Genomic DNA, 11,486 nt, shown 5'->3' on the forward strand with positions numbered 1-11,486 from the left:
GGGACTACACGTTGCTTCAGAATTTGGAGAACAGGAGGTGAAGGAGCACATGGCCTATGACCTTGTAATCTACTCCCAAGTACACATCCTAGAGAAACTTACACATAGAGAGGATGTTGGTGATAGTAAAGAAAAGCAGAAACAACCCAAATGCCCATCAACAAGTGGCAGGGATAAATAAATTGGGTACCAGCTACATGCAACAACAAGATGAATCTCAACAACAGGTACACACATGTATCAATTTAAAAACGAATCCAGCGTGAGTCCATTGGTAAAACCTCAAAAGCATAAAAAAATCCAACAATGTATTGTTTAAGGACATAAGCCTGTATGGTGAAGCTATAAAGGACAGGTTAATAATTACAACAAAATCCAGGTTAGTACGTCCCCTAAGGGTGAGGAAAGAGGGAGATCCATTTAAGGAGAGGTATAAAAGCAATTCTAAAGGGCTAGCGGTGCTCTATTTCTTAAGCTGGCTAGGCAGATGTCTGTTATATTATTCTCCTTTAAACTGTACATGTATGTTTTATATGCTTTTGTATATATACATTTCACAATAATTTTTTAAGTCAGTAACTTCTTATATTCCAACATATCCAGTTGAAAATAAATGTTAAAAAAAAAAAAGATCCCGGGACACTTGCGTGGCTCAGTTGGTTAAGCGTCTGCCTTCGGCTCAGGTCATGATCCCAGGGTCCTGGGATTGAGTCCCACACTGGGATCCCTGCTCAGTGGGGAGCCTGCTTCTCCCTCTCCCTCTGCCGCTCCCCCTGCTTGTGCTCGCTCTCTGACAAATAAATAATAAAATCTTTAAAAAAAAAAAAAAAGGTCCTATTCCCTAGTAACAAAAAAAGTGAAACACCTGGCAACATAAAGAAATCTATGAAACTTTACTGCATAGTATAAAAGAAGAGATGACTGGAAAGAACACATAAATAAATACAGGACCATATTTCTAGATAGGAAAAGCCAATAGTTACTATTTTATAAGTTTAATATAATCCCAAATTTGATTCTAATGATATTTGTAGAAAAACAATGAAAGGATTATAAAGTTCATATAGAAGAATAAATAAATAGGCAAGCATAACCAAGGAAATTTCAAGAAAGAACCTGCACTTCCAGGTGTTAAAATATATTTTTAAAAATGTAATCGTACAGGAAGAAGAGACAGATAATGAAAGAAACAGAAACAGAAAGCCTGGAAGTTAATATGTTTGTACACTAGAATAAAGCTAACATTTAAAGTCTGTCCAGGGGCGCCTGGGTGGCTCAGTCGGTTAAGCAGCTGCCTTCGGCTCAGGTCATGATCCCAGAGTCCTGGGATCGAGCCCCGTGTCGGGCTCCCTGCTCAGTGGAGAGTCTGCTTCTCCCTCTCCCTCTGCCTGCCTCTCTGCCTACTTGTGCTCCCTATCTCTGTGTCAAATAAATAAATAAAATCTTTAAAAAAAATAAAGTCTGTCCAGAGAAGAGGGAAGGATACCTAATGTCCAAAACCTATAACCTAGTAACACACGGTTACTAGTAACACTGGTTCTGGGATTGGGAATCTAAGGGATAAGGGAGGAGGGAGAATCTCATTGTCTTTTGTATCTTTTGAATTTTGTGGGGTTTTTTTAAGTTTTTATTTTAATCCCAACTAGTTGACATACAGTGTTATATTAGTTTCAGGTGTATAATTATATCTTTTGAATTTTGAACAACATGACTGTAACATCTATTCAAAAAATCACTTTAAATTTAAAATATAGCTGGTGGGAAAAGAAATTAAATGGAAAGAACTGGTCGACAATTTGGAAAGAAAATCAGGGTCTTATCTCACATCATAAACCAAATTAAGTTTCGATTGGATTAGAGCAGTGAATGAAAAAGTGGGCACCAAATAAAGAACCTGAAGAAATACAGGTGAATATTTATCTGACCTTGGGGTGGGGAAGACCTTTCAAACCAGAAAGCAAAGGAGGAAATCATAAAATGAAAGGACTCATGCATGGCCTTAGCCACATCTATCAGTCAGCTCAGGCTGCCTTCACAAATACCCTGGAGACTGGGCAACTGAACAACATTTATTTCTCACAGTTCTGGAAGCTGAAGTTCAAGATCAAAGTGCTGGTTAACTTGGTTCCTGGTGTGGGCTCTCCTCCTTGGGGGGCAGACGGGGGCCTGACTTCTGTGTGCTCCCTTGGCCTTTCCTCTGTGCATACAGACCAGAGAGAGGGAGAGAGACAGAGGGAAGGAGGGAGGGAGGGAGGGCCAGCTGGTCTCTCTTCTTATCAGGACACTAATCCCATCATGAGGGCCCCACCCTCATGGCCTCATGTAATCCTGATTACCTCCTGAACACCCATCTCCAAATACCATCACATTGGAGGTTAGGTTATCAACATACGAATTTTGGGAAAACACAAAACATTCAGTCCACAACACCACACAGAAACTTCTCTATGTTTAAAAATAATAATAATAATAGGGGCGCCTGGCTGGCTCAGTCAGTGGAACATGAGATACTTGATCTCAAGGTTGTGAGTTCGAGCCCCACGTTGGGTGTAGAGATTACTTAAAAATAAAATCTCTAAAAAAATAAAAAATAGGGGCGCCTGGGTGGCTCAGTCAGTTAAGCGTCTGACTCTTGATTTTGGATCAGGTCAGGATCTCTGGGTTGTGGGACCAAGCCCCTTGTCAGCTCCATGCTCAGTGGGGAGTCCGCTTGAGATTCTCTCCCTCTGCCCCTCCCCCTTCTTGTACACATGCGCGTGCATGTGCGTGCTCTCTCGCAAATAAATCTTTAAAAAAAAATAAACATAAAAATAATTTAAAAACCATGAACTAAGAAAAAATGTGTTACATATATGTCAGTCATCTTTCTTATGTATAAGCAAACATGTTGGTTATAAAACCATTTATATAGAATGATCTCAATTTTTAAACATTAAACAACAGTTATCTCTAGGGGTTGAGAATCAATGGCTTTTATTTTCTTGTGTTTTTGTGTATTTTCTAAATTTCCACAGGGAATGTGAGTTATTTTTATAATTCAAAAGACCATTATTTTGAAAAAGTGTTATGTTGTGGTCAAGCAACATCAGGGGCAGAGGGTCCTGTTCTGCAAAACTTTAGGAGGATGGCTTCGAGCCAGGTGCCCAGCACAGTTTGGGATCTGGAATGTGTGATTCATATGACCCTATAGACTCTACAGGGAACCCCTCTAAGAGGCGAGTATTTCTCCCCACAGGAGGCGGGCAGGACCGGGATCTTGCACCAGTGAAAATCCTAGCCCACGGGGGCGCCTGGGTGGCTCAGTTGGTTAAGCGACTGCCTTTGGCTCAGGTCATGATCCTGGAGTCCCGGGATCGAGTCCCGCATCGGGCTCCCTGCTCGGCAGGGAGTCTGCTTCTCCCTCTGACCCTCCTCCCTCTCATGCTCTCTGTCTCTCATTCTCTCTCTCGCAAATAAATTAAAAAAAAAAAAAAAAAAAATCCTAGCCCACGGAAAAGGGAAGAAAACTAATTTGAGACGGTTCCAAAGGGACAGACTCAGAAGCAGAACAACAGAGAGGCAGATCTCAGTTCAAAAAAAGGTAGAATTTCTACCTACGCAGGCTGCCCTTAAATGCAAAGCACTCCACTGTGAGCACGTCACCGTCCATCAGTGCTCAGAGACGCATTGAAAAAAGTCTTCTTCTATCACAAAGGGGGTTAGACTAGTATTAATCTTTAATTATATAAGTACTTTTCCTTTTACGGATTTAAAGAGATTATATACTTAAAATGAGTGAATTGGGGCGCCTGGGTGGCTCAGTCGTTAAGCGTCTGCCTTCGGCTCAGGTCATGATCCCAGGGTCCTGGGATCGAGCCCCGCATTGGGCTCCCTGCTCGGCAGGAAGCCTGCTTCTCCCTCTCCCACTCCCCCTGCTTGTGTTCCCTCTCTCGCTGTGTCTCTCTGTGTCAAATAAAACCTTTAAAATAAATAAATAAAATGGGTGAATTATTTGATGTATATAAATTATCAATTTAATTGTAATTTAAAAAATTTTAAATATCACAGAGAAGGATAAATTTCCTTTTATTTTTTTTATTTATTTTTTTTTAAGATTTTATTTATTTGACAGAGAGACACAGCGAGAGAAGGAACACAAGGCAGGGGGAGTGGAGAGGGAGAAGCAGGCTTCCCGCCGAGCAGAGAGCCCGATGCGGGGCTCGATCCCAGGACCCCGGGATCATGACCTGAGCCGAAGGCAGACGCCCAACGACTGAGCCACCCAGGCGCCCCTCCAAACTGCCACAAAGACTGTCCCAGAACTTTCCACCTGTGCACACGTGCTGAGGTTTCCTTAGGGCAGATCCCGAGAAACAGAATCCTTGTGTCATAGGGCAGATGCATTTTTTATGTTAACAAATTGATGTCCGTGTGACATTCCTTTCTAAGCCTCAGATCCCATGGCTTTATCAGTCTGATCCCTGTGAAATTGCCTCTGGTCGGTTCTGGCCCAGCAGTTTGGTCTCCCTGGCCTATTCTGTGCCCTGGCTTCGTTCCATGGTTCTTACCACCCAGCAGTGAGATGGGCTGCCCCACTCACTTCCAAGCACAGGCCAAACGGCCCCCCGGTGCTGGCTACTCAGTGAGGGGACTCTTGGATGGATCCAAGATGCAGCATTTCTCGGAATCAGAGGATGTATCATTGGTGAATGAGAAGGGGGTAGGGGCCAAGCAAGAGGCAACTTTATAAACCCCCGACATCAACTCAACTGCTCGGATGGCCAGATCCAAAGATGAAAAGCACCAGCACGTTGCGGCATGAGTGCAGCAGGGCTGGATAGTGACCATCACTCACCCTCCTCACCAGGCAAACACCCCATAACTTCGTAAGGATGCCCACAACCATCACTGCAGCCCCCAGCTGATGAACTGCCATGGTATACTAAGTGCTTTTACGTAAGGTGCTAACTACGTAACTGTGGTCTTACATAAGGTGCTCTGGTATTTTTAGCAGCATGTAACTCCATAGGAAAGGAGATGCTCTCCCAGTGAATGCCACTCACTTTACAGGCCGGCGCAGTCCTTGAAAGGCTGATGTCTTACAAGCAGCTCGTGGCTGTCAGAGGGTTGAGGATGTCTGTGCTGAGGGCTATAGCACCAGCCGGATTCTGCAATCTCTCCAGGCCCACCTGACACCCCACAACCAACAGATAAGGAAGACACAATACCTCGACTGCCCCCCGGCATCACAGCCACAAGAAAAGGGCCGCTGACTTGGCCGATCCCCACCAGCCACATCCTAGCTTAGCAAGCGCTCCCCAACCCCAGCAGAGTGGAGGGGGACAGGAGGAAACCAGAGCCGATCTGGCCCTGCTTCCACATCCCCAGAGCTGTCCCCCCAGAACCTGGGTGCCCACCCTCATGTCATCTCCCAGTTGTCACTAGAAGTCCAAGGTTCCAGGTAGAGTGAAGTCAAAGGTATGGCGTGTCTGTATTCATGTCTTGGGTCTAGGGTCACTGCTGCCTTTATTCTGGTTTTGCTAAATCTTTTTTTTTTTTTAAGATTTTATTTATTTGTCAGAGAGAGCAAGTGCACAAGCAGTGGGAGAGGCAGAGGGAGTGGGAGAAGCAGGCTCCCCACTGAGCCAGGAGCCCGACGCGGGACTCGATCCCAGGACCCTGGGATCACGACCTGAGCCGAAGGCAGATACTCAACCCAAGTAGCCACCCAGGTGTCCCACTGCTAAATCCTGAAGTATGACACACATACAGAGAAGTACACATACCAAAAATGGTGAATTTTGACAATATGAATATGTGACCAACACCCAGATAAAAAGAACAAACATTACCAGCCTCCCAGGAGCCTTCCTCATGCCTCCAGGAACCTACTACACTGACTTTCAACACCTTATATTTGTTTTGCCTCTTTTGCACTTTACATAAATGGAATCATATGGTACCAGGTGTTTGGCCCGTGCTTGGAAGTGAGCGGGGCAGCCCATCTCACTGCTGGGTGGTAAGAGCCATGGAACGAAGCCAGGGCACAGAATAGGCCAGGGAGACCAAACTGCTGGGCCAGAACCGACCAGAGGCAATTTCACAGGGATCAGACTGATAAAGCCATGGGATCTGAGGCTTAGAAAGGAATGTCACACGGACATCAATTTGTTAACATAAAAAATGCATCTGCCCTATGACACAGGGATTCTGTTTCTCGGGATCTGCCCTAAGGAAACCTCAGCACGTGTGCACAGGTGGAAAGTTCTGGGACAGTCTTTGTGGCAGTTTGGAGTCGTGAAAAACTGTACAGTCTGAACATGCATTGGTGGTGGAAGAGCTAAAGAAACTCAATCATATGGTTTGTGTGATCCATCCATGTGGTTCCATGTGCCTGTAAATGGTCCATCCTCGCTGTAGTAGAGTGTTTCTATCATGTGTATTCCTCCCAACGTATCTGTCCATTCTACTGCCGTTGGGTGATTTCCAGTGTTTTGGCGATTACAAATAGTGCTGCTATAACATTCAAGTACATGCATTTTCACCACAGCCTTTTGCCCATAAGACATAAAAAGTGGTAAACTGAAGGGACGCCTGGGTGGCTCAGATGGTTGGGATCTGCCTTCTGCTCAGGTCGTGATCTCCGGGTCCTGGGATCGAGCCCCAGGTCAGGCTCCCGACTCAGCGGAGAGTCTGCTTCTCCCTCTGCCTCTCCCCCCTTACTCGTGCTCTCTCTCTAATGAATAAATAAAATCTTTTTTTAAAAAATGGCAAACTGAAAAAATAAATAAATAAAAAGTTGAAGACCGCCACTTTAAGCCTCAATCTCGAGAAAGCCAACCTGCCCTACCTCTCCAATTCACACTTTCGTTCTTTAAACAGTCCTTCCATGGGCTACACCAAGTAAAGGGCACTGGCCACAGGGGCCACACTGCCTAGGACCATTGCTGTGTGTCCTCAGGCAAGCGCTTTGCTTCTCTACACATCAATTTCCTTACCTATAAAATGGGGATAATAATAGTACTTTGCATTTCCCTCGGTTGAGGATTAAGTAAGGGAACAGCGTGTGCACGTCGTTAAGCGCTCAGTCCACGTCAGGAGCTCTGCCCGCTGCTAAAGGCACCTTTCTCAGCACCCTGAGGCACCTGCTCGCCCCCCCCCCCCAGGAGAGCCGAGCAAGGCTCTAACGCAGAAGGAGGCAGCAAGTGAGGACAATTTCGCCCCCTGCCAGGGAAGCAGAGCGGCACCAAAAAGCCCTCCCCACCGCACCAAACCACTCTCTCCCTCCGCCTCTCCCGTCGTCGAGGACACCGGACACCATGCAATGGCCTTCACTCAAAATATGGCCTAAACCGGGGGCACCGTTCTAGAGGCATTATTAATGGCACGTGTCAGCAGCCCAGTCACGGGCTGCTGGGGCACCGACAGTGCCCAGAAACCACTGCCTGAAAAAAAAAAGAAAACCACGACATTTTCTAATGTGTATGCGAAAGGAGAGCGAAGTGTAGTATGTTGTGTTTTTAGGCGACAGAGATGGAAAAAAGACCCTGGAAGCTTACGGTGCAGAGACCTAGGAGCAAGAGACTCGGGGCCTCACGCTAGTGGTTGCCATGGCAACCACATTTCACAGCAGGAACTCATTTTCATATGACAGTGACCTGCAGAGGGAAGGAAGGACTAGGAAACTTCTTTCGTTGAAGGAGGTTCAGTTTGCGGGGGAGCTGGGATTGATTTTCTTGACCAAAAAAAAGCAGGTAAAAGTGCCTTAAGGGACAGACATGACCCGAACTACCTGAGGGCCCTGCAGGGTTCTCTGTACCACAACTTTTACTTAAGACACACACACACACACACACACACACACACACACACACACACGCCCTGTTTCTAAGGCCTCAGGGCAGATGTCAGCCTCCCTGAGTCACTCGCCCCACCATTAACCATCTGTTCTGTTACAGTCTTTCCCTGGAGTCCCAAAGCAACCAGCTGACCAAGCCACCGGCCCAGCCCCTGCACCTGGGCCAGGTGCCAAGAGGTCACATAACACTCCTTGGGCTGAAGCACACGCTTCCCTGAACAGCAAATCCTAGCACTGAAAACATCTTGGGAGTCAGGCGGACTGGAATTCCAACCTGTGCCCGGCCCGCTGACAAGCTGTGTGATGGAGGCAAGTCCCTCAAGCTCTCTGGCTTGGTGTCCTCATGGGCAGGACGAGACAATAATTGCAGCAGTCATCCCTCTGGGCATCAGGAGGATCACACATACACAAGGGAGTGCCTGGAAAGATCAGCACACTGCCCCGCTCCTAATGACCACTCAATAAATAGCTGCTACGGTTAAGGGCCGGAAAAGCATCTCCCACAACCAGAGGCTGAAGGTAGAGAACACAGTATTCAATTGGGTGGCACACACAGTAATGAATCCATTAATAACCCAGCAGGAGTGTAGACGGATGGGGATCCGGAAGACTGGAAGAGTCTAGGACAGAGGTGCAGTTTCAGCCAGACTCTGAAGGCTAACAGGGAGGTATTCGCGGATGTCTGGGAGTGGGAACTCCTTTCTTGAGTGCTTGCAGGGGGCCCGGGTCCTGGGGATCCAGAAGGGGAACACGCTTCAAAGGCCCAAAGGGCCAGAGATCAGCAGCAGACAGCTGCACCAGGGCATGACGAAGAGGGAAAGCCAAGAAAAGGGCCCCGAGTGCAGCCAGAAAGGTCACAAAGCTTTCCCAGGGCAACAGCGACCGAGCGTGAACCCAGAGGGTAAGGGCAAAGGGGCTGACTGCGGTAGGGAGGGAAGAAGCTGCAGGCCTGGAAATTGGTTTGGGAGAGTGAGGCCCCATGAATGAGGAGCCTTCAACTCAGGGCGGAAGAGCTCGGCTTTGTGTGGGAGGAATGCCGAGCCTCTGAAGATTGCTCAGGGGAGGAGGGTCAGCCACTGGGCAAAAGCAGGAGCCAGGGACCATCAGTCTACCGGTGACCTGATAGATGGACCGCAGAGGCTGGACGGGATGCTGGCACCAGACCAGCGGAAGGGCCTCGGAGCCCTGCCTGAGATGTTCGAGGCCTGCAGTAGTAGTTCACAGAGGGGTGGTGAGAGGTAGAGACACTTCAGGGAAAAGGGAGTATAACCGAGGAGGGAACCCCACTGCTGAGGAGCAAGTGAGAGCATCTGCCTCGGAGGAGGAGGCCAGACTCGGATGTTTGGTTGGGGTGTCACTCGGGCATCCAGGGGGCCAGGACTGATGCTAGAAGCCAGAGAGAGGGGCTGCCCTGAAGGGCTCCTGAAGAAAGCCCCTGCAAAGCTAAACACAGCATCTCAAAACACATCCCGCTAGGGGCACCTGGGTGGCTCAGTCAGTTAAGTGTCTGCCTTCGGTTCAGGTCACGATCTCAGGGTCCTGGGATCGAGCCCGGCATTGGGCTCCCTGCTCAGCAGAGAGCCTACTTCTCCCTCTCCCTCTGCCTGCCGCTCTATCTACTTGTGCTCTCTCTCTCTGTGTCAAATAAATAAAACCGTAAAAAAAAAAGAAAATATTACTTCATTATTAAAAAAAATCCCTCTGGGGGGGAAGAGGGGTCCAAAGAGAAAGAACAATGGAGAAGAGCCAAACCAGGAGAGCGGGGTGCCCCAGAAATCACATCAAAGAAGGCTGCAGAGAAGACACACGCACACAGGCGTCCGCTCCCCAGGCAGAAGGACGAGGCCAGCAAAAGAGCAGTGTTTGGAAACAAGATGACTTTCAGGAAAGCAGTTTCAGCAGAGGGGTGGTGGGGCCAGGCTGCGCCAGGCTGCGGAGGATTAAAAGGGGAGGCAGGCAGCAGGTGCAGAGCACTTGTCTGGAAAATGTTACAGTGAGAGAAGAGGAAATGAAGTTTAGGCCTCTGATGCATGATTCCCCCCCCCCCCAAGAGATGGGAGGGCAAGTGGATGTCACAGGCAGGAGGGGGCATGGAGACCCCGGTGAGGGCACATTCGTTCAAGGTGCAGGGAAGGGAAGGGGCAGAGACTGGACCGCAGCCCTGGCTCTGCCAGTGCTCTTACCAGGGTGCCCAGGGCCACCCCTGATTCCCCAGCCCCCAGCAGCTGGGAAGATCAAAGATTCCCATGGAGCAGCACAGGTGGAACCTGATCATTCACCAGCATCCCTCTGGCCCTGATCTGAGGCTAGGTTTCCACCTTCTGCATCACACCTCTCCCCAGAATGACGTCGGGGGAAGGAATTGGGGGGGGGGGGGGTTTACAGACCACCCAGATGGGAAAATCAGGTCCTCAGCCTTCCCAGCAGCCAGGCAGGAGACAGAAGTCTCAGACCTCCCAGCAGAGCCCTTGCTGAAGCCCAAGAAAGGGGGCTTCAGCCCCAAAAGCGCAAGTGTCATGGGCACTACTAGGCACCCTGGATGGATTTCAACACTTCCTTCAAGTCTTCTGCCTGGGAAAAACAGGTGGGCCTGATGGCTAGGAGTGGGTTTCCCGAGGGCTAGAAAACAAACCCAGGGCAGGATTCTCAGACTGAAAGAGGTGGGCAGGGTGAGGCAGAGGAAGCCCGTCTGCCCAGTGAGAAATCCCCGCATTCCGCACTCACACGCTCCTGGGGCCCAACGTCCCGCTCCCGACCACCTACCCAGGGGCGAGAGCCCAAACGTCCTGGGCCCGGGCCCAGCACGGCGCCCCAAGCCGATCACCCGGAGTGTGGGATCCTCACGGAGGGCAAGCGGAGCGCAGACGGCCAGCGGCTCGGCCACACCGGGGCCCCTCTCGCCGCACGTGCGCGCCCCGGCGGGCAGCCGGCGGCCGGCGCTCGGTAAACACGGCACTTGTTGACCGGCTCGCGGGCCTCGCTCACCCCAGCGCCGCCTGGCGTCTGCAGCCGCGCTCGCCCGCCCGCCCTCTCGCCGCCCACTCCCCTCCCCCACCCGGCCGCCCCCGCCTCGCCCCGGCGGCACCCCGGCTGCGGGCGCACCACGCGCTCCCCCGAGGGCCCCCGGCCGACAGCAGGCCAGACCCGGGGCGCACGCCGTTCCGGGGGGGCGCTGCCCGCGGCCGCTCGGGTCCAGCCCAGGCTCCGGGAGAGGCGGGCGGCGGGCGCAGCGGGGAGGGGAGCGCGACGCCAGGGCCAGGAGCGCCCCGCCGGCCCCCGGGACTCGCCCCCGCGCGTGAGCCGAGAGCTCCCGGGTCCCTGGTCCCGCCCGCCGCCCCGCGGCCGCCCCGCGCGCCCCCACCCCCCCGAGAGCCAGACGCACCCCCCCCACCCCCGGCCCTCCGAGACTGGGCCGCGGACGAGGGGGTGGCCCCACTTTGGCCACACTCACCTGGGGTTTGGGGGGGCGGTCGCCCCTGCCGCCCGGCGCGCTCCCTGGCTGCCCTCTGCCGGCCGCCGCAGGTACCCGGGCGCCCGCCCCGCCCCGCCCCGCCCCGCCCCTCGCCGCCTGGGGACCTGTGGCCGCGCGCGGGAGAGCCGGGCCTGAGGGCCCCTGGTAGGCGAGGGCCCCTCCGCGCCGCAGTCCTCG

General features: G+C 51.2%; 1 protein-coding gene across 1 annotated transcript in view; it reads right to left on the reverse strand.

Moving 5' to 3' along the window:
* Positions 1–10,726, reverse strand: part of RPH3AL (rabphilin 3A like (without C2 domains)) — a 137,490-nt gene extending 126,764 nt beyond the window's left edge. Inside the window, 1 exon segment of the mRNA XM_078068089.1 lies at positions 10,601–10,726. The gene's annotated coding sequence lies outside the window, so the exon portion shown is untranslated.
* Positions 10,727–11,486: the final 760 nt, after the last annotated feature.

This window comes from Halichoerus grypus, chromosome 2, assembly GCF_964656455.1.
Source record: "Halichoerus grypus chromosome 2, mHalGry1.hap1.1, whole genome shotgun sequence".
Taxonomy (NCBI): Eukaryota; Metazoa; Chordata; class Mammalia; order Carnivora; family Phocidae; genus Halichoerus; species Halichoerus grypus.